Source organism: Amblyraja radiata, chromosome 1, assembly GCF_010909765.2.
Source record: "Amblyraja radiata isolate CabotCenter1 chromosome 1, sAmbRad1.1.pri, whole genome shotgun sequence".
NCBI lineage: Eukaryota > Metazoa > Chordata > Chondrichthyes > Rajiformes > Rajidae > Amblyraja > Amblyraja radiata.
The window spans coordinates 69,648,391-69,670,568 of NC_045956.1; the positions used below are offsets into that span (position 1 = coordinate 69,648,391).

General features: G+C 43.7%; 1 protein-coding gene across 2 annotated transcripts in view; it reads left to right on the forward strand.

The window, feature by feature from the left end:
- The window catches only part of fras1 (Fraser extracellular matrix complex subunit 1), a 518,669-nt gene that overhangs the window by 101,516 nt on the left and 394,975 nt on the right, over positions 1-22,178 (forward strand). The window lies entirely within an intron of this gene.

Consider the following 22,178-nt stretch of genomic DNA (forward strand, 5'->3'; position numbering starts at 1 on the left):
ATTTCTTCTCCTCCCATCCCCCACTCCGTCAACTCTCATAGCTTCTGTATTTGCAGCAGCGATCACGTTGTGATGTCATTTTCCGTTTTCGGAGTCTTCACGACAGCTTGTGTAAATGAGATCCCATCGACGGAGGACGACCGTGAGATGCCGTTGTAACATCATCACTGGAAGCTGCTAGAAAAGTCTCACTCTCACAGGCAGTTATTATTTTCAAAGTTGTCTTTTTTTAAACTTTAAATATCAATAACGTGAAATATAACATCATATGTGAAGAAAATTGATACTAACGATCACGGGGAAAAGCTGAATAAGATTCTGCAAAAATATTGTGCTATTGTGCACCGTTTTGGCATAGTTCCTTGATCTCACAGACACACAGCCAAACAAGAAGAGACTTTTAGTATTATATAGATGTGCAGGGGAAGTTTTTACAAGAATGGTAGATGCCTAGAACACACTGCCAAAGGTGGCGCTGGAGGCAAATATGATGGTGGCATTTAAGCAACTTTTAGATATGTACATGGATAGTTAGGGATATGGATCATGTGCAGGCAGAGGAGATTCGTTTAACTTGGCATCATGTTTGGTTTGGACATTGTGGGCTGAAGGGCCTGTTCCTGTTTTGCACTGTTCTATGTTCTCTCTGTATAGCATTATTTTGTAGTCTCTTTTAAACCGTATTCTGTTTTGTCTACTTCCTACCAAATGTAAAAGCTTCGCATTTCCTGGCTATAAACTGCTATCTACAAAGTTTTGTTACTTACTTGAGTTATATTTAACATTTTGTTCTCCTCACACCCTATACTCCCACCCACCGTTGTATTGGCAGCAAATTCAGCTGCAAAACCCTGAGAGCTTCTTCCAACTCAGTGTAGACTGTAGGCATGTGAGATCCCAGTGTTGATCCCTGTGGCATCCCTTCAGTTATAGCTTACCAGCCTGCAGGTGACCCATTTATCCCAAATGTTTCCTGTTGATTTGCCATTCCTTCATCATGCTAATGTTTTAGTCCATATTATTATGAGCTCTTGCATAGAACAACATCAAACAGTAAAATAAGTCACTTGGGCTACCATGGCTGTGCCAACCATGACACCAATCTAAATTAATCCTATTGTTCATTTGTATAGTAAACCTCTATGTGGCACCTTATTAACTGCCTTTTTGAAATCTGACTACATTCTATCTATCCTGCCCGTTATATCTCAAAAATTGAATAATTATTAAACATAATTTTGCCTTTCCTAAAATTACTTTGATGCTTGAATGTATTATAGTTTTCTAAATGTTTCACTATACTTCTTTAATTGGGTTCCAATAGTTTCCCGGGGGGAAAAAATGTAACCTAACTGGCAGAGATTTCTTGCAATCACACTCCCTTTTCTTGATTAAGAATGTTATATTTGCAGTTCTCCAATCCATTGAGAACTTTCCAGAATCTGGGAAACTTCAGAAGATCATAATTAATGCATCCAATATATTTGTTTCCAGATCTTAAGAACGTGCCGTCATGCTTAGGGAGCTTGTTAGCCTTTAGTCCGATTAGTTTGCCAGGCACAATGATTGTTTTAAATTCCTATTGCAATCTTGCGCCTGGATTTTCTGATGTTACTGAGTTGTATTAATGACCTTGACAATGACAACAGGTATCAACTTCTTATTTGAAACCATTGTCATTTCCTTATTTCCCATTTATTAATTTCTCAGTCACATACTTTACGTGAGCAATATTTACTTCAGCTAATTTCCTTTTTATATCCTCCAATTTGCCATTTGGGCTAACTCTGACTGATGGAGGAGACCGAGGACAGAAAGGTCTGTGCAGGAATGGGAAGGAGAATTAAAGTGTCCAGCAACCGGGAGATCAGGTTGGTTCACGTGGGCTGAGGAAGGTGTTCCGCGAAACGATCGCCGTCTGCGTTTGGTCTCGCCGATGTATGAGTCCACATCTTGAACAACGGATACAGTAGATGAGGTTGGAGGAGGTGCAAGTGAACCTCTGCCTCACCTGCAAGCACTGTCGGGGTCCCTGTCCAGAGTCGAGGGAGGAGGTATAGGGACAGGTGTTGCACCTTTTGCAGTTGCAGGGGAAGGTACCTGGGGAGGGGGTGGTTTGGGTGGAAAGGATGAGTAACCAGGGAGTTGCGGCGGAAACGGTCTCTGCAGAAGGCGGAAAGGGGTGGAGATGGGAAAATGTGGCTCATGGTGGGATCTTGTTGGAGGTGGTGGAAATTTCGGAGGATTATGTGTTGCATGCGTCAGCTGATGGGGTGGAAGGTAAGGACTAGGGGGACACTGTCTCTGTTGCGACTAGGGGGAGGGGGAGCAAGGGCGGAGCTGCGGGGTACCGAGGAGATATGAGTGAGGGCCTCATCTATGATGGGAGAGGGGAACCCCCGTTCCCTAAAGAATGAGGACATCTCGGATGTTCTAACATGGAGCACCTCATCTTGGGCACAGATGCGGCGTAGACAGAGGAACTGGGAGTAGGGGATAGAGTCTTTGCAGGAAGCAGGGTGGGAAGAAGTGTAGTTGAGATAGATGTGGCACTACACATCTGCTTGACATTTTTTGCAGTGTTAATCATGCATCTGAATATGGCATTATAGTGAGGTGCACCCAGTCATGTTCCCAGGCAGATTTTGGATTGTAAAGGCATTCCTGCAACCTGTAGCTTTTTTATTTTTTTAATCTACAGTCCAACCGGGAGCAAATCCAGCAGCAAATTGCTGCCCATGTACAAATTAATGTCACCCCTTTGGGAACTTTAAGCACTGTGGCGCAGTGGTAGAGTTACTGCCTTACAAGGCCAGAGTCCCGGGTTCGATCCTGCCTACGGGTACTGTCTGTACGAAGTTTGCACGTTCTCCCCATGACTGCGTGGGTTTTCTTCGGGTGCTCTGGTTTCGTCTCACACTCCAAAGATGTACAGATTTGTACGTTAATTGCCTTAGATAAAATTCCAAATTGTCCCTAGTGTGTGTAGGATAGTGTTAGCTTGCGGGGATCGCTGGTCGGCGCAGACTCGGTGGGCCTAAGGGCCTGTTTCTGCACTGTATCTCTAAACTAAACCGATATCTTGACAACAAACTCTGCCATAGTTTTGCTACACTCCACATAAATCATTGAAACAGATGAGTTCCCCCCCCCCCCCCCCCCCCCCCCCCACCCCCCACCTCACACCCACCTTGGTGTTGATGCTGTGATTACTGGCCTTGCCTTGAAGTAGCTGGAGACCACACACTACATAGACCCACCAGGCCAGATCATAATTCAGGGTGTTCTCCTCATCTCCTAGAGAGATTACCTTCCCCACACCACATCCCTCTCCGCACCATACCCGGCCTTGCTTTCCCTCACTCCCATGGCCATCTGATGCCACTGTGCTGCGGTTGCTTTGCACGGTTTATCGACTGACACACTACCCAGCAATCGCAGCTCCTGCACGCTCTGCGGAAGGTGGCAAACATGCTGGCTGAGATTTAATGAAGGTCAGTGGGTGCAATCAGCCTGAGGGATGTTAAAATGTACATTTCATAAATGTAGCTATTTTCTCCATTGTATGTCCTTCCAGGTTGAGTGTTGGGGCTCAACCATTAATGCTAAAGTCGGCACTGGATATGGCAAAAGCTATGGGACCAGACAACATTGCAGTGTTGATAGTGAAGACATGCATTCCATAACTATCTGGGCTTGCAGCCAAGCTGTTGCACTTTCGTTACAACACTGGCATCTACCTGATAATGTGGAAAGCTCTATCCTGTTCATTAAAGGCAGATCAAATCTAATCTGATTAATTACTGTCATCAACAGTGCAGTCAAGCGATATTTACTCTCCAATACCTATTAACTGATTTAAAACAAGACACAAGGTGCTGAAGTAACCCAGTGGGTCAGGTAGCATCTCATGAGAACATGGATCAGTGACATTTCAGGTTGGGACTCATCCTCAGGCTTTGTCCTGCCCTCACCTCTCTTCTTCCCCCCCCCAACCAACTCCCACTTTAATCTGTCTGAAGAAGGGTTCCGACCCGAAACATTACTAATCCACTTTATCCAAAGATACACCTGACCCGCTGAGTTATTCCAGCACTCTCTTTTTTTTGTAAATCGGCAGATGCAGTTCATTATAACCTCACCTATTCACTGATGTCCAGTTTAATTTCGCTTGGACCACTTGACACTGGAACTCATCACAGCCATGATCCAAATATGGACTAAAGAACTGAATCCATGGGTGATGTGAGAGCTGTGGCCCTTGACGTCAAAACAGTATTTGACAAAGTCGCTTTAGTGAAACTGAAATCAGTAAGCATTAAAAAAGAAACATTCCAGTGGTTGGAGTCATTTTGTGCATAAGGAAGATGCGTGTAGTTGTCGGATGGCAATCATCCCAGCCCCAGGACGTTTGCTCTTCAGGGCACTGTCCACTGTCCTTAGCACAAGCATCTTAAGCTGCTTCATCAATGACCGTCCTTTCCTGATTAGAGGATGTTCACTTATTACAAAATGTTCAATTCCATTCACAACTTCTCAAAAAATATGTAGGAAGTAATTACAGCAGCACATGACTTCTTGTGGTATGCATTCGATCCATTCAGCATGGGCTGATAAGGGGTAAGTAATATTCAGGCCACATAAGTGTCAGGCATTGACCACCTCCAATAAGCAAGTCTCTGCCCTTTACTCTTGATGTTCATTGATATTTCCATTGCTGAGTCCTCCATCAGGCCCTACCATTGACAAGTCATTTGGACCAGCCAGGTAAGTACAATGGCTACAAACACAGTGTGTTGGAAGGAACTGTGGATGTTGGTTTCTATCGAAGATGGACACAGTCTGAAGAAGGTTTCTGACTTGAAACGCCACCTATTCCTCTTCTCCAGAGATACTGGCTCACCGATGAGTTACTCCAGCATTTGGTGTCTATCTTGCCTACAAGAACAGGCTGGGGTGTCCTGCAATGAGCGACTTGCCTCTTGACACCCCAAGACATTTCCACCACCAACAATGTACAAATCAGGGGTGGTTATAGGATAACCAAGTGTTTGGATGGATACAACTTTAAAGAAGTCCACCATTATTCAGGACAACGCATTGTGTTTGACTTGCATCTCTTTTAACAGTGCTGATCATTCATTCCATCTGTCATTAGTCCACTGTGCTGTGTTTCTCATTTATAGGATATATTGTAGTTACTTGCTCACCCTGCTCCATCCACACCTCGTAAACCATGACGAAACACAGCATGTGTACGGGAGCGCAATATCTCCTAAGAGTCGTACCATTCTGGATATGGACATATATCTACAGTGTTTCATTCTTTTTGGGTGTAAAGACTGGAACTCTCCATCAGCAGCATTGCGGCATTTTCTCCAGATCCTGTGAAAGTGCGCATCTTGTCGTGCTTTTCAATCAATCTGCCATTGATGCGAGTTGGTTAAGGTAATTCCTACACCCCAGTTATGCCCTGCAGCCATTTCTTCATGCAGATTCTTTAAATTCATGAGAACATTTTATAGCATTTGCAAGTGGATATTTGCAAATTAAACGATTCCAGAAAGCACCAAACCACATGGGTTGAATCAAACATTATTGATATTAAATGAAGGCAATCAGATACAAATCTGTAATTGTAATTGTTTACACAAAAGGACATAAAACACTGGAGTAATTCGGCGGGTCAGGCAGCATCCCTGGATAACATGGATAGAATTTAGAGGATTGAGGGAGGATCTTATAGAAACTTACAAAATTTTTAAGGGGTTGGACAGGCTAGATGCAGGAAGATTGTTCCCGATGTTGGGGAAGTCCAGAAAAAGGGGTCACAGTTTAAGGATAAGGGGGAAGTCTTTTAGGACCGAGATGAGAAAAACATTTTTCACACAGAGAGTGGTGAATCTCTGGAATTCTCTGCCACAGAAGGTAGTTGAGGCTAGTTCATTGGCTATATTTAAGAGGGAGTTAGATGTGGCCCTTGTGGCTAAGGGGATCAGGGGGTATGGAGAGAAGGCAGGTATGGGATACTGAGTTGGATGATCAGCCATGATCATATTGAATGGCGGTGCAGGCTCGAAGGGCCGAATGGCCTACTCCTGCACCTAATTTCTATGTTTCTATGTTTCTAAGATGTTTTGGGTTGGGTCAAACCAATCTGTAAATTGTGGGAGACCCCTGCAAGTTGCGCTGGAGCTGTTATGCATATACCCAGCTCTACAGTATTAACAAAAGGCATGAAAATGCATTGATACACATGAGTAGGTATAGATATTTTTTCGCCGCCTTGATGACAGTGGAGATGCTCAATTAGCATTGCACAGTTTGATGTCCTTACCGTTTACGTCGTTCCAGATGGACACAAACAGCACGTGTGTTAATACCTTTCCTCAAGATGACGCTCAAATTGATGACAATCTTGGATCTAAGGTTATTCTTTGCATCTAAATGGTGGTTGCAAACAATGAATGAATGAATGAATGAATGAATGAATGAATGAATGAATGAACAATTTGTATTTCCTGTCCATGGTGCGATATTTCAATATTCACAAGCTAAGTCCTTTCGTTTACCTGTAAAGAATGCAGTACCTTAGCATTTATTCTGCTGATGGAGCTTTCTTTCTCAGGAATCTAATAAAAATATTCAAGAATACAGTAAATACAGCACGTTCAGTCTTCTTGCAAGTTAGACACTAAATGAAGAAAGACATTAAATTTGGCAATGATAAATGTATCATGTAGAAGTCGGAAATTTATCTCTCCCTCTGCCATCCAGAATAACAAGGAATTTTGTGAAATCCACATTGTATTGAATAAAGTTTATATTAAGTTATGCCAGAAAGATCCGATTCTGGGTGGATATGGTTCGGTTAGGCTGCTCACAATTGTAATTTCCGAATGGTTCTCTGAACCTTTAATTAGATTATTGTCTTGCAAACCACCATCACCTTAACAGTGCCTTCTGCTGAATGAAGTTCACTGTATAATTGAATGCCATTTCAAACTCTGTAATTGGAAATTACGGTAAGTAGCAGTTTCTAATGTTTGTGGCTCTGATTTTTCACTGATAATAGATCTACTTACTGATTCACATATATCAGCATTCACATAGAAATTGCATACACATCATCGCTTTAAACCTTTCAGCTTTGCTGGAAGATGAAATAATGCAGCTATTTCATTCTTTCACAAACACATAGATACATAGATACATAGACAATAGGTGCAGGAGTAGGTCATTCGGCCATTAGAGCCAGCACCGCCATTCAATGTGATCATGGTTGATCATCCACAATCAGTACCCCGTTCCTGCTTTCTCCCCATATCCCTTGATTCTGCTAGCCCTCACAAAGTACCAAAGTGCAACACCAAAGTGATTCCGCTAGAACTCCCAAAGTGCAACACTGCAAGCTTGCTCTGATTAAACTCCAAACTTGAGAAGCTTGACAGAGGAGTCCGTGGAGGTGCAGTCGTTGGTGTGTAGAGGGTAAAGAAGAGGGGAGAGTACGCAACCTTCCAGTGTTCCTATGCTGAGGGTCTGCAAGGCTGCGTACTCTCCCCTCTCCTTTACTCTCTCTAAACCAACGACTGCACCTCCACAGACTCCTCTGTCAAGCTTCTCAAGTTTGCGGATGACACAACCCTGATTGGACTAATCCAGGATGGGGAGGATTCTGCTTACAGACAGGAAGAGACACAGCTGGCGGCCTGGTGCCTTTGTAACAAACTGGAGCTCAATGCTCTTAAGACAGTGGAATTGATTGTAGACTTTAGGAAAGCTCCCCCTCCCCCACTCACCATCAACAAACCACAGTCACATCTGTGGAGTTCTTTAAGTTCCTTGGAACCCTCATCTCCAAGGACCTTAAATGGGAGGCCACCATCGACTCCACAGTCAAAAAGGCCCCACAGAGGATGTACTACCCGCGGCAGCTGAGGAAACACAATCTGCCACAGGCAATGATGGTCCAATTCTATTCTGCCATCGTAGAATCTGTTCTCACCTTCTCCTTCATGGTCTGGTTTGGCTCAGCCACCAAGCACGACATCTGGTGGCAGCAGCGAATTGTTCGATCAGTTGAGAAGGTTATTGGCTGCAACCTTCCCCCCATTGATGAACTGTACACTGCAAGGGCCAGGAAGCGAGCGGGTAAGATCATCTCTGACCTCTCTCACCCTGGCCACAAACTCTTTGAATCACTTCCCTCTAGAAGGCGACTCCAGACTGCCAAACCCGCCACAGCCAGACATAAAAACAGCTTTTTTGCGCGAGCAGTAGCTCTACTCAATAACCAAAAGTCTGTAGCCTCCTTTTGCTCTGTTATTTTTTTATTTCATTCACATGTTTAAACTATAATATTTTATTCTTAATATTTTAATGTTTTATGTTTTATTCTTAATTGTTTACTGTATGTTGTGTTGTTACTTGCGAACGGAGCACCAAGGCACATTCCTTGTATGTGTACATACTTGGCCAAAAACCCAATTAATTAATTAACTAATTCATTCATCTATTTCCCTGCCCACTTCTGTAATTGATCTACATCCCACTGAATATTTTCCCAGCGTTCCTCAAGTGTGCGGCTGCAGCAAGCTTGTTGTCAAATCACGATGGTTATTGTACAAAATACCTACAGTTATATCTATAAAATTGAATATTAATTTCCACCCTTGCAACTCATTGTTTAATACTGGGAAAGAGAAACAATCATATATAAATTGCATTCACACGGGCTTACTGAATAGCTTGGATGCATAAGCAAGTGTAAAACCGAGGCACATAAATCAGAAATGTTCCAGGTTTGACCATTACATGGAAATTGAATACTGGAGTAGGTACAACCTTTACCTTTTTGTTGTCCATTGGAAAGGTGAGTTGTACAAGGCCTATAATGGGTGGCTGAGCCACTCTTCAAACCTGTTCACAATCTTTGATGTCCTTGAATTTCACACGCCATATCTCAGCCAAAGTTTGGCAACTCATTCTGTGCCAAACGTGCTGGCAATTATTGTCAGGAACTTATTTGCCAACAAACTTTGTTGCCAAGTATCATGCAATTAAAAAAAATCAAAATGCCAAGTGAATTCTTGTTATTTAATTAAGTCAGCACAAAATATTCTGACCACAGGTGTAAGATACGGACCATAGATATTTGTTTTAATAAGAAGAAAGGACAGACTGATGCAATAAATGCTAATAGCCTAAAATTTGGAGCTTAATTCTCTTTTAATGTCTTTGAAATTATGTTGGCATACGCATATGTGATTAAATTAGTCAAGGATTATAGACTGAGAGTGAAAAATGGAATGTTAGTAATTGGTGGGCTTTTGGGACATCTTTCTACGGCACAGCCATGAATAATTTAGAAGTGAGTGATTTCTACAAGATCTCATTTGGCAACTTCACCTCCAAATATTTTCAAACCCTGTCACAAACATTTAAAGTGTGAAAAGTTTTGCCTTTGGTAATTGTCAAAATTAAAGTAAAAATCAGATGGTTTAGACTGAAGAATGATTGCTCCATCTTGATGTTAATGAATGAGAATTCACTGACCGAGTGCTGTTCCTAGGTCTCTACAACGAAGAAACATGTTTGTGAGTTTCAGGAATATTTTGCACGTCAGAGATTTAATTCAAATTAAAAGTTAGTTGATAAGTGACAAACATTCCTGTCGGGCAGCTTATTGTGATGGTTCAGCAAAATTTCCAATCGGTATGTTTAGCTGCATGTCAGAGTTTCCTAAGCTAAAATGTATTAGGACTGCGTCCCAACTTTGTTGCGGCAGTAATAATATTTCCTTGCCTACAGTAGTAAGGTTGTGGTTGAACAGCATAGATGTCGGTTTTATTGTAAAACTACTTTCAGCGGGGATAGATTGAGACATTTTTGTAGAACAAATTGTGAAGGTAGCAGCTTAATATAAGTGGACAAAGCCTTTTGCTGTTGGATGGCTTACTTTTAACTTGACATTCAAGCAAAATGCAATTTGCTCATGCGAGTGTATACTTTGATAAACCTTTAATATCAACTTGAATTAAATACAGTGCCCTCCATAATGTTTGGGACAAAGATCCATCATTTATTTATTTGCCTCTATATTCCACGATGTGAGATTTGTAATAGAAAAAAAATCCCATGTAGTTAAAGTGCATATTGTCAGATTTTATTAAAGGCCATTTTTATACATTTTGGTTTCATCATGTATGACATGATACCAAAGAATGAACCTGGAACAGCGCCAATGTAACTGAAGACTGGTTTCAAACAAGGCCATGTCATAGCCCCAAAACTGTTCACTGTTTCTTCACTGTGATCTTGCACCTCATGTCCTGAGAAGGTGGACATACTGTGAAGAGAATGCAAAACTGCTAAAGTTAATGCAAACCTGTTCAATATATGCAGCCACATTCATGGACCAAGATCAGCTGAGCTGTGGTAGTTGTGCTGTAAATATGCAGTCAATGATTTTGCTTGCACATACCCAGAGGCTGCGCTCCAAATCATCGTCAACTTGTTCACGGAAGCATCCAAGATAACGGGCCTTTAATTCAACGTGTGCTAACAAATCCTTCATCAACTGCCCCTGATTCACCACACTGCCCTTTGACAATACATTTTTGTGACAAGACCTTGGAAAACATAGGTAATTACTCAAAGCCATCCCTTAGCAAAAGCAGACAATAATGACAAAGTTCACTGCTGTCTTCACCACTAACTTAGTGAGGAAAAAGCTAATTGAAGGTCCAGAATTTGCACTTGGCATGAAACTATTGATCAAACATGTAGCAGTGATCGTTTGCCCCGTATTTGTATTAGAGACTCGGCAACTTACAGCAGACACCGCAAGAACATGGAAAGATACCACAGGTAATGTCTCTAAAAAAATTCTAAATTCATCAACAGGCTGAATGTTTGGAGTCCTCTTCCAGATCAGTTTTTCCAGCATTGAAAACCAAATCGCACTCTCAGCTCCATAGGGAGACCACTTCATTTGTTTGCCTGATTCTTGAAGCAAGAGCTCTATTCCAAGCCCTTTCAAGAGAACAGACTGTAGGCTAACAGAGGAAGTCTCCTTAAGAATATTCACCAAATTATTTTCTCTAGCTACCCTTATTCCATTGTTCTATAGTCACTTGCTATCATTCTTTCATTTCATTTAATAATTTCCGTAGCACTACCCCTAATTTAACTAATGATATACACATTGTATTGAATTAATGAATGACATGAAACATGTTATTATTTTGTTACTAGCATGAAAAGAATTTCAAAAATGTATGGGAGAATTTGCGTCAAGTCGAATTAGTTCATTCGTAACCAGAGGAACCCTTGTATGTTGGGAACACACAGCAGTTAAGGCATAATTTGAAGAAGAAACAGGGAATAAAGGCAATGCACTGTCGTTGGAAGGACGGGACTCATTGAGTCCTTCATGGATCTATTCTGGGACTTTAATAGTGACAATATTAATTAATGTCATAGCTAGCATGGTGGGGAGCCATTTTTCTATGTTTGGCAATGGCACAGAGATCGGTGATACAGTAGGTAATGTCGAATGGTGCTTATAATTTCAGAGGTTGATAAATTAGGTGTGCCTGCGAAGTGGCAGATGGATTTCAGTGCAGATAAATGTAAGGCAGTTATTTTTCATATGCTGTGTGGAACCTCATTCAAACGAGAACGTACAGAAAACAAGCAGTCCATTTGTCCCAGGTGGCTTTTTTGCCATCTATCTTGTCTCAGACTTGCAGCATTTCTATTATATATTTTTATACACTTCCTTAAGGTTTTCTGGAAAATAATTCAGCTTTTTTTTTAAGGCAGAATAGTAGTTGAATAGTGAAAAACTCAGTTGTAGACGAGTCCATCACACAAACATGACTTCCTACCATTGACCCCATCTACACTCATGGTGCCTCAGAAAAGCAGCCAACATAACCAAAGACTCTTCGCACCCAGGTCATTCCTTCTCCCTGCTCACTTTCTGGCAGAAGGTACAGAAGCTTGAAAGTGTGCACCACTAGACTTCTTCCTCTCAGTTATTAGGCTTCTCAACTTCCTCCCATAAACTAGGTGACTGTTTGATTAATCTCCAACCCATCGGGGTTATTGGACTGTGTCCAAGGAACTGACGCGCAACAATGCTGAGAACTATATTCTGCACTCTGTATCTTCCCCTTTGCTCTATCTGAGTTTGAACTGATTGTATGTATCTATTTCTGGTATATCGGATCTGTTTGGATAGCATGCAAAACAAAGCTTTTCACTTTACCTAGGTACATGCAACAATAATAAACCTAAATCTTAACAAACATGAAGGTCTATAGATATTTTAGGCTTCATGTATGTCATTTATGAAAATATAATCAGATACAAAAGTGATATTAAAGGATAAAGTCGGTGCCGGTTGGGTGCATGGTGCACAGTTCTGGGCACCACACATTCAAGGTTTATGTGCTTGGAATCGATACAGTTTCACCAGGGTCTGATCAGCACTCCATGGTTTAGGTTACGAGGGGGAAATTGATGATACAAGTGCTGTATTCCCTAGAATGTTAAAAGGTAATTTGCATTGAATTAAATGAGGGGGGGGGGATTTTCTACTGGTGAATGGGTCCAAATAAGGGAACATAACTGCAGACTGAATTAACCTGTATTGTACCATCTCTATTGCTTCATCATCTTTTATGTTGTTTTATTAAAACCTAAACATGCCCCTTCCATTATCCTCTCCCGGGCTAAATAATTACTCAACCTCTAGAATATAATAATGTGGGAATGTGGGAACAGTAACAGGTTATTTTGTACCTTTTAGTCATTTTACTGTTCAGTGAGATCATGGGTTGTCCATCTTATAAACTTGAGGCATGTAGACCAATGGAGATAAGTGTAAAGGATGGACAGAATTTGATGTTAATTGTTCATACCCAAATGAGATTACCAATAAACTGAAGTTTCTCATTCCAAAGGATATGGGTGGTCAGTCTTTGGGTGTATTCACGATCGAGGTTGATAGATTTTGGACTGAGTGGGGATCAGGAAATGGAGGATCATCCTGGAAAATGAAGTTGCAGGGGATGTATGAGTGACCTCTTTTCCTGGTTCCGTCTCAGGAAAATTGGAAGGCCAACCTCGAGAGCTCTGGATAATCTTTAACTTAACTGCACATTAGAAATCCTGACTAATTTTCTTGTCCATTGAAGCAGGGCCGCCAACTCTCACGCTTTGAGCGTGAGAATCACACATTTGGCCAAATTCTCACACTGATCACAAATTTCTCACGCTCTGTTATGAGAAATTCTGTGATCAACGAAAATTTCAAAACTCATATAAACTGCATGGGATGCGGGTGTTGGAGAGCCGGGGCTGAGGGAGGGATGGAAGCAGAAGCAGCGGCGGGGACAGATGCGGGGAGCCGGGACTGGCGAGTGTTTGCCGGGGTGGCGAGTGTTTGCGGGGCTTGCGAGTCGCTCTTTGCAGCTCCGGCCATAGAGCAGTCTCAGTGCAAGAGTCCTGGGCCGTCAGAAGCGTTGCGCCGCTGCCGTGAGAGGGAGGGAGAGAGGGGAAGGAGACATGGGGAGAGAGAGAGAGAGAGAGAGGGGGGGTGAGAGGGGGAGTGAATGGGGAGAGAGAGGAGGGAGAGGGAGAGGGGGGAGAGAGAGGTACGAGAGAGAGGGAGAGAGAGGAGAGAGGGAGAGGGGGGGAGAGAGGCGGTGAGAGGGAGGGGGAGGGAGAGAGGGGGACAGTGAGAGGGGGGAGAGAGGAAGAGAGAGAGAGGAGAGAGAGGAAAGAGGGAGGGGGTGGAGAGGGACGAGAGAGGGTAGGAGAGAAGGGGAGAGGGAGGGGGAAGAGAGGGGTGGTAAAAGAGGGGGAAGAGGGAGAGAGGGGGGAAATAGAGAAACGGGGAAAGAAAGAGAGAGGGGGCAACAAGAAAGAGGAGATAGAGACAGAGGAGAGAGAGAGAGGGGAGAGAGAGCAAGGGGGAGAGTGAGATGGGAAGGAGAGAGAGGGGGAGAGAGGAGAGAGAGAGAGGTGAGAGAGGGGGAGCAAGAGGGGGAGAGAGTGCGGCGAGAGGGAGAGAGAGAGGAGGAAATAGAGAGGGAGGGAGAAAGAGAGAGAGGGTAGAGAGAGAGGGAGAAGGGGATAGGGAGGGGGGAGAGAGAGTTAGGGGAGAGGGAGTTAGGGGAAAGAGGGGGAGAAAGAGAGGAGAGAGGGGGAGGGGGGAGAGAGAGAGGAAAGAGGGGGCGGGAGAGAGGATGGAGAGAAATTCTGTCGTGAGAAATTCTGTGATCAACAAAAATTTCTCCTGCATGGTCCATGGGTGTTGGAAGCAGAAGCAGCGGCGGGGACAGATGCGGACGGGGACAGATGCGTACAGGGAGCGGGGCTGGCGAGAGTTTGCCGGGCTGGTGAGTCGCTCACTGCCGCTCCGGCCATGAGAGAGAGTTACATTTAGTTCTTGGGGCTAACGAAATCAAGGGATATGGGGAAAAAAACAGGAAAGAGGTACTGATTTTAGATGAACAGCCATGATCATATTGAATGGCAGTGTTGGCACGAAAGGCCGAATGGCCTATTCCTGCACCTATTTTCTATGTTTTTATGCTTGAGTATATGGCAATAAAACTCGTTCACTTGATTTTGAAACATTCATGCATGGTGGAGGTATAATGTAGTCATAGTGATAGTGTGTGAAAACAGGCCCTTCGGTGCAACTTGCCCACACCCGCCAACATGTCCCAGCTACACTACCTGCTTTTGGTCCATACCTCCAAACCTGTCCTATCCATGTATCAGTCTAACTGTTTCTTAAATGTTGGAATGGTCCCAGCCTCAACTACCTCCTCTGGCAGCTTGTTTCATACACCTACCACCCTTTGTTTGGAAAAAGTTACCCCTTAAAAAGTTACCTCTTAAAAATACAAAAAACATTGAAATCATTCTTCTACAATTCACTAAAAAATGATTTTAATACATCATATTTCAAAAAGTCCCTGCCGTGGGAGTGGGGGCACCCCCCTTCCACACACTCTCCCCACTCGGTTGCTCCACTCCCTCACCGGGTACCCCCAAGGCCAGTGATCAGTGAACGCTCAGACTCCCCACTTTCAAAAACGCTCCGCGGCACCTGGTTCAGACAGAGAACACTGCCAGATGTGAGCGGGGAACCGAGGCCAGTTGTCCGTGATGTCTGATCCCAATGCTCAGCGCTTCATGTTTCGGAGCTGGCTAATGTTATTGATTTGTAATTAGCCGTATTTTTGTAATTAGTTGACAAAACCTTAATTTACTAATCCGGAATATCCAGGGGGATGGGATAAGTGCAATATTAAAATGACATGCAAGCTGTCAGGCTGTCTGTCACAACATACAGCCCCAATAACCCATTATTTCCTTTAGTTAAATATCGTGAAGGTAGCACTATTGTAATTTGCCACTCAACTATTAGGTTTGTTTACCTCACTGACTATTTCTAACCACGCAGTTGAACATCCTCAAGGAGTGTAATCAGATGGAAACTGATTCAGATGCGATATTTAAGAGCTTGTTCAAAGAAGGGGCATATTTTAAAAGTGACAGAGATACCTGCAGGGGAATGTGTGAGGAGATTATTATTTTTTCTTTAGTTTTAGCTTGAACCAGGACATCTGAAGATTCAAAGTTTAATATAGTAATTGTGCTGATACTGACCCCCAACCAATCACGTAATGAATATCATCTATTCCGGAGGTTTAACTTTTATGATGCCATTTAAACTTCACTTGGATTTCAATCAATTCAATGTAAAAGTAATTGGGAATGGGTAGGATTGGAACAAAAATTTGTCCTCGGTACATATTACTGTAATATAATAATGTATGCATGTTGGTAGGTACAATCAAAACAAAGATATTTTTATCATTGTTGTGTTATGAATACCACAAAAAATATTATGTACTCTCAAGATCACATTTAATAGAATAATATTGCTTAAATATATAGTTATTGCACTTTGCATTTCGGAAAAGTGCAAAATACTGAAAATATTGGGGGTGAAAATGACTTCAGGGCAGTTTGTTAGGAAAATAATAGAAATGGTAACAGAATATTTATACAGCTGAGTGAGTATAATTTTATGGATGAGAAATTGTGTTCAACCAATTGATGACTTCTTTGACAAAGTAACTAACATGTTAGATAACAAGGAAGCCAATGAATGTAGCACATTTTGTTATCCATAATTTGGTCTGTGAAGTGCCCCATAAAGGATTACCGCTTTAGATAAGCACCTGTGGACTTGACCTTGACAGGGGTCAGATATGGGGCTTTATGTGTGAGCCAGATATATTGTCAGTGCAGAGGGGCTAGGAGCAAGGCCAAGTGTGCATCCAGAGTCAAGGTCTAGAATAGTACTAGGTGTGCAGTCAAAGTTGGAGCCAGGGGAGTGTTCAGCACTGGGAACCAAAGCAGGTAAGCAGCTATGATCAGGGTAGAATAGGATGGCCAGGTGTAAGGTTGGACACAGGGTCTGGAATGAGAGAAGGTATGCAACTGGAGTCAGGGTCAGGAGTAGTACCAGGTGTGCAGTGAGACCCAGGTTGGTCAACATGGGCCGTGTTTGATTATAATCTGATTTCCATACATGAATACACTAAGATCATTCATGTGCTGCACGTGTTGATCAGAGTAAGTGTTGATACATTCTCCAACCACTCCCATTTGAAGTCCACTATCTTCCACCATTTCTACCCAGTGCTTGGTACTTACTTCCAGCTGTGAAATGTAATTAGGAATGTAATTTAGTCTAACCTTATTCATAGCTAATCCAATTTAAAGCATAAATATTGCATTCAAGTGTAAGTTAAAAGACTCGCTACAGTATGCGCCATATTGCACAATTACAAGCTGAAAAATGCAAAAGCTCCGTACCAATGGGAGGGGACACACCCTCCTCCAACACCCCCCTCCCTCCCCCCCCCCCCGGTCGCTACGCTCCCTCGGGCTTGGTCTCTCGCAATTTCTCAAGGGCCTGTCCCACTTACATGACGTCGTGGTCGCGTTGAGCCGCGACGGTCCCGCAAAGACCTCGCGCACCCGCTCAGCCTTCTGGAGCGCGTGAGGTCATTTGAAGATGGACACAAATGCTGGAGTAACTCAGCGGGACTGGCAGCAGCACTGGAGAGAAGCAATGGATGACGTTTCGGGACGAAACTCTTCTTCAGTCTGAAAGAAGGGCCTGGACCCAAAACGTCATCCATTCCTTCTCTCCAGAGATGCTGCTGGTCCCGCTGAGTTACTCCAGCATTTTGTGTCTATCTTCAATTTTCTTGGCCATGCTCTGGGAGTAGAGTAGATCCGGACCAGGTGAGACCTTGCGCCACGCCAGGGTTTTGGGCCGTCAGTAACACGACAGGCCATTGGCGTGCAAAGATTTTGTTCGCTACAAAAATTTCGGAGCTCCGCGCGACATCGCGCACAACAACATACCCCCCCCGCGCTTCTCAGTGGGACTGGCCCCGAGCGGCCACACGTGCGCCTCAACGCGACCATGAGGTCGCGTAATTTGCCTGCTAAGGACACGTAAATGGGACAGGCCCTTCACTCCCAACTCTCACCCAATGTTGGCAGCCCTGATTGAAGTTAGCCCAAGAGTCTGACTGAGGGGTGTAGTGACCAGGCGAATTCCATCAGTCGAAGGTCAGGAATTTGTGGCTGGGCAGGAAATTAATGTCTTTGGACTTCCCCATGTTTTGCAGCTGGATAACAGATATTCAGGCTGACAATTTAAAGGACTAGGTGGCCTTTTCACTGCAATCTGGTGATGCTGAATGTTCTCATTTATCTTCACCAGTTGTTCCCTTTGAATTAGGAAGCTGCCATGTTGCCGACTTTTAGATTTCCTAGGAACTAAAACAATGTCTTCGTTTTGTTACAGTAGACTTTGATTACGCATACATGGCACGTGTACTTTCTCCAAATGTCAAAATTCTAACAACTTAGATTTTGTAATCCAGCCAAAGCCCCTAATAATCATGAATAATTTTCATCTGCCCTGGAGAAAAACCTTTATGAAGTAACTTTTAATGAAAAGTTAAGTCTAAGGCAAATTTTTTTAAATTCTGTCAGATCTGCACGGTTTATGTTTTCAATACTAGACAAAGAATAATTATAACAGAATGGCAGAGTGCTTGGTACTTGGCTTACTTCAGGGAGATTTACTCCCCTGTATATAGTTGGAGGTATTGTATGACATAGCGTCCGATGTGATTTCTTATGTTTTATGTTGGGAATTACAGATATGAGGTTCATTGGGGGAGAGTGGCTGTGAAGTTAAAAGATGAACGATGATCTGATTGCATGGCAAGCAATAGTAATCAAACATTATACAAATATTAGAATTCCAAAGACATACATGTTTTGTTTGTTAATTGGCTTGGTAAATGTAAAAATGTAAAAAAAGGTCAGGGGAGAGGAAGAGGTTGGGGTGTCGGTGCAGTGCGGTCAGTGACTCTGGGTGGGCGGAGGGACCAGACTCTGCTGCAGCTGACGTTGCCCAGAGCTGCGGCCCCGCTTCACCCGGCCCCGTGTGTGGGTGCTGCCGACCCACAGCCCCTGACAGTGCGGCACACAGGGGGAGACGGGGCGGAGGGCGGTCGTGGCCGGGCAGCGCTAGCCCGGGGGGGAGAGTGGGGGCTGTTCCGAGGGATGCTCTCCTTCGGCCGCTTACACCTTGGTGCTCGGGTTCAGAGCAAAGATACTAGAGCATTTGGTTCTGAGCGCTCAGTCGCCCAAGAAAATAACCCCACAATATTACAATCAAATTGCTCTGACTTTTCGCGTTATATAGCGATGGCTTATCGAGATGGTGCTGTCTGGACACGACAGTGAATGCGGCGATTAGTCGCGGATTGTAAAAGACGCTACACCATGAGATAACACCAGTTTAAACCTGATACCTTCCCGCTTTCAATGACAGCACCCACAATTATTTACAGCGCAAGAAATGACCATTTCTAACAGGTAAGAAAGTATACGTTTCATGTGTTAACAGTGTATACTGAGGCAGCCATGTCCTCCACATGGATTGAGCTGCTCCGTGCGTCACGCCCTTTGACCCGATGACCTTACGTGCAACCCCCTTATTCCTTCTACAGACATCTCTGTATTTCTCCGGCTCGGTGGAGGAGCTTGAAAAGAAATGGCCTTTTAAAATATACTGTATGACATATGCCAACTGTTTAAAGACATGCCCGTGTGTGTGGTGGTGGATTTGCAATAGTTAGTTAACATATTCAAATATTTTTCGAAATAGTACTCAAACATTATACAGCCACTTTATGTAACAGTTGCTGCTGTTCTTTCTCAGTAGTCACTATAGGTTGAGCAGAGTTTAGGGTGATCCACGATAAGTTGTTCTATATTTATACAAGATGTCATGTCAAGCTACCAATAAAACCAGTTTATAGGCTGACTTTGGAAAAGTTGTTAATATTTACAATGCAGTCCTTTAAAGGGCTTGGTGGCCTTGTTACTGTGGTCTGCAGTTTTGGAATGGAATACTTTATTGTCACATGTGACTAGACACAGTGAAATTCCTTGCTGTATAACCAATGTAAAAAATAGCAGCCACCCACAACGCTGACAAATTTACAGAGCACGCCGGCACCTCCTTTTGTTCTCCCTCCCCCCACCCCACCCCCCACCACACAGTAGATCCCCTCACGGCAAGTCCTCATTCTCCCCCCCTCCCCAATTGTCCATTGTTCTCTCCCCCCCCCAATTGTCCATTGTTCTCTCCCCCCCCCACCTCCCTCATGGCAGTCCCCCCACGCTGGGTCCTCCATTGTTCTTCCCCTCCCCCCTCACGGTGGTCCTCCACGCTCTCGTCGACCACCGGTTGACCCGCAAGGCTTCACCACCATCAAGGCCCCATTGTCGCGAGGCTTCACCACCACCGAGGATTCTTCGTTGCGACGCTTCACCACTGCCGAGGCTCCACGGGAAGGTCAAGCAAAGTTGGACAGGCCCGATGACTCGATCAAGTCAGGCTGTGAAGACTCACCGCCGGCGGGAGCACTGTGATCGCATATCCCGCATGGAGCGGTTGATGGAGCAGATGCTCCAATGTGACATGCTCCGGTATATGGAGTCTAGTCACCATGGGGTCCTAGGACGCCCAAGGCAGCACCTTATTGAGGGCTGCATAATGCATCTCCCTCGACAGAGGGGAGCATTAGGAGTCACTTCTGGGCTGACTCTGAAGACAGGTGTTTTTGGCTGAAGATAGAAACATAGAAACATAGAAATTAGGTGCAGGAGTAGGCCATTCGGCCCTTCGAGCCTGCACCGCCATTCAATATGATCATGACTGATACCACAAGTGTGCAGGGGGTGCAGGAACAACAAAACCAGCAGCAGGAGCTCAACGAGGGCCATCGGGCTCAGGAAGGCCACATCATCACACAAGGCCTCACATCTCCGGCGACAGCACCCCTACGCACCCACCAGCAAACCACGATGCACTGAAGCTGGTGAAAGCTTGAAGGCCGTACAACCAGAACAAAGGTCTTTTTAGGCCATTGCCCAGAACGGCCTTCCTGGAAGATGCGCCAACCCCGTACTCGAGCTCCTCTACCTCTCAGGAGCAGAAGTGCAAAATCATGCACACATGGTTGAGGCAGCTCCTGGGTCGGGTTACATAAGTCCTCCCATTCGGATAAAGGTATGGAGCCACATCGATTACGTCTCCCGTCATGGATACAAGTTGGTAATACTTAAACTGGTTTGAATATTTACACTGGTTTGGGATAACATATAACAACAGGTATGGTGGAGTTTGCCTTTCAAGGCAGTCTCACAATATGGGATGTGGACTGATCAATGTCAACAGCCTCAACCTGCATGTGCAGTATAGACATTTCTGAATAACTTCCATGTGATCATTTCCTTTCACAGACGATATTTGAAATTTAACTGGATGAGGCAATGATACACTCAGTTGCGTTGCAAAATGGGCTAACTTCAGTTTCCAGATTATTACCAAATCACTACAATCAGTGCTTCGATTGCACAGAGCTAACAAATAAGTGGCATGGCCAATCTGAATGATATTGAACATACTGTATTTTACTAAATTTGCCTTATCAGCCACATAGCTGTATTTGAGAAATTGAGGTTCTCACCCATCCAGTTAAATTCAAGTTAAGTTGATACTAACTGAAACTATTGATTATTGGGATACAATCAAACCATTTATTTGTCTGGGATCAGCTCTGAGACAAAAGATTAGACCTCTGCTATTCTCAGATGAAACGCACAAAGTCAAAATGATGGACGAACAGTATTCAGCGTTGCTCCACTAAAAACCTCTCATCTGTAAATCTTCAGTAATTTCCAAACTGATGCTATTGCCCAAAGATGGGAAATCTACTAATACCATCTCTAGTTACGGAGGCAGATGGGATTAGCATGAGTTATCAAGTGTTCAGTTATGGTATCAACTGCCAATGGACGCCAGGTGCATTCTGTGCATTAAAGGGCATGTTGATATGCATAGTCTGCATGCACAAGTCCAAGGTGATACACTTTGGTGGTGGTATATGTTAATCACAAAGGTACAATCAAATCAAAGTATCCGGTGATAGTTTTACCTAACCGCATTTAGCACTGGTGTATTATTATGCAAAATCAATGACAACACAGAATGAATGTGTGATCACAAAGCATTTAATAACATTGTTGATCGATGGAACACTAACGATTGAGATGCTTGCATCCAGGCTCAATCAACAGTTGCAAAAAATACAAGGCATATTAGTGGCGAAGGGTGCATTCTCGCTACACAAGGGAGGAATGTTCTTTATGTCTTCCTTCATTTGGCCTCAATAGACGGGTCTTGCAAAATTCAGCAAGATTCCCGCTTCCAGGTTTCATAGTCCCTGCCTGGGTTATATACCCATGATTCCCGCTGATGTGGGGAATGAGCATAAAACCTCACATGGTTATTTCCGGATAAAAAAGATGCTGGTTCAGTTGTGACGTTGAAACCATCCTCTGCATGATATAATCAATTCATAGACTTACAGACTCTTAGAGACCGTTTCCTGTGGCTCAGGTTGTCTAACCATAAGCATTAGGAGTGCTCACTGCAGATTGCAGGGATAGCACCAAATAGCAACAAACCGAATAGGAGATGG